At 38.5% G+C, this 1,830-nt stretch overlaps 1 non-coding gene across 1 annotated transcript; it reads left to right on the top strand.

Moving 5' to 3' along the window:
- Positions 1–264: 264 nt before the first annotated feature.
- On the top strand, positions 265–370 carry LOC147918958 (small nucleolar RNA R71). The gene has a single exon (XR_015594251.1). It is a non-coding gene; the product is annotated as a small nucleolar RNA R71 (small nucleolar RNA).
- The last annotated feature ends 1,460 nt before the right edge of the window (positions 371–1,830 follow it).

The raw sequence follows: 1,830 nt of genomic DNA, 5'->3' as shown, positions 1-1,830 counted from the left end.
AAAAGTAGCTTATCTAGCTTCTCAAGCTTCTCATTTAAGGCTTGTAGTTCCTTTCAATGCCCTTGCTCAGATTCAACACCTCCCCTTAAGCTTCTATCATATTCCTCACTATGATTTCCATTAGACTAAACAAGGTTCTCCACTAATTCCAAACCTTCATCTATATATCTATTCATGAAGCTCCCATTAGAGGTTGTCTCTAGGAGCATCTTGATCTTGGGAAGAACACCTCTGTACAAAGTACACAACAAATATTCATTGCTAAATCCATGATGTGGGCATTTTCTCTGGTAGTCTTTAAAGCGCTCCCATGCTTCACTGAAAGATTCACCATTCTGTTGGAGAAATCCTGAAATTTCATTCCTCAAATGTGCAGTCCTTGAGCTAGTGAAGAACTTTGCAAGGAAGACCCTCTTACATTCAATCCAAGAGGTGATTTTTCCTGGAGGTTTATCTCCTAGAGAAAAAGGAAACAATCTTAGCTTCAAGGCATCCTCACTAACTCCATTTATATTGGTAAGGCTACAGAGCCTATCGAACTCATCAAGGTGTGCAAGTGGGTCTTCAGTAGGCAGGCCATGAAATCTGCTGCTCTTAACCATTGAGATCAGACTAGTCTTGATTGTCAAGGTTGTGTTGTGGATAGGAGGAGGCACTATCCCATACCTCTGAGTTTGAGTAGTAGGAGTATCACAATCACCAATCTTCCTTCTCCTTTGAGGTTCAGTCTGATCATGTGGGAGTTCCATTTCCACCTTTTCTTCTGTGTTTTTGAGACCCTGAACAAGTGCTCGACCAGGTGCTCGAACACGCACTCGACCGTTTGCCTTTGGGTGCTCGGCAGAGTGCCTGGTCGAGTGGAACCTGAAGATCAAAACAGAACACCAGAAAAACAAAGAGGAGAGTAATAGAAAGAAATATAACATAACTTAATCTTGAAACGTTGATATCTCGACTGGAACATATAAACACCCTAATGGCAACGGCGCCAATTGAAACATAAACTTTTTCTAGGTTCTACTTATGCAATGGATGTATGCAAAATGCAAACAGAGACATAAGCAGAGATGATCAAGTGGAATGTAAGGTGTTTCAGTACCCTTATGATGTTGTAGCATAAAGGATGTCAATCCATAAAGATGATTATGCAAGCAGTCAAGATGTGATCAATGCATTCAAGTTAAGCCAAATATCAAGTTGGTTTTGTTACTAACAACCTAATGAAAATAATGAAATGCAGAATGTAAAACTACTAAGATAAGAGACAAAATGCAAGTGAACAATATGAACAAAGCAGTAATGATTCTAAACAAGAGCAAGAACTAACAAATGCTTATGAAATGAATGCAACATGATTAACAGGAATTAATGCAATGGAACATGAATGAAACAAGAATAAAACAAGAAAGATGCAGAACATAAACAAGAACTCTGGAAGGAGCTCGAGCAAGCACTCGATCTTATGCTCGATCGAGTGACAGCTCGAGTGACTTGATACGAAGAACAGAACCAAAAACAATAATCAAAACATAGCAAATCGCAAGTAAATCAAACAGGAAGCGGATATCAGTAATCAAACAGAGAAATCAATAAACAAAGTAGGTCCTAGAGATGGATTCATGGACTGGACTCAAGCTATGACTACCTAAACTGATCAACAAACCTCAATCAACAATGAGCTATCTCTAGACAATGATCTTCTAATACTTGCTAATCCATTCTCATGATAATAACAATCAATTTTAAACACTCCTAGACCTAGTTCTCACTAGCTAAGACATGTAAAAACAGGCATTAAATTCCAGATCATCATATGTCAAAAATCACCTT

Source organism: Camelina sativa, chromosome 20 (genome assembly GCF_030686135.1).
Source record: "Camelina sativa cultivar CO46 ecotype springtype chromosome 20, ASM3068613v1".
NCBI lineage: Eukaryota > Viridiplantae > Streptophyta > Magnoliopsida > Brassicales > Brassicaceae > Camelina > Camelina sativa.
The sequence above is the reverse complement of the archived record's forward strand: the minus strand, read 5'-3'. Positions and strand labels throughout refer to the sequence as shown.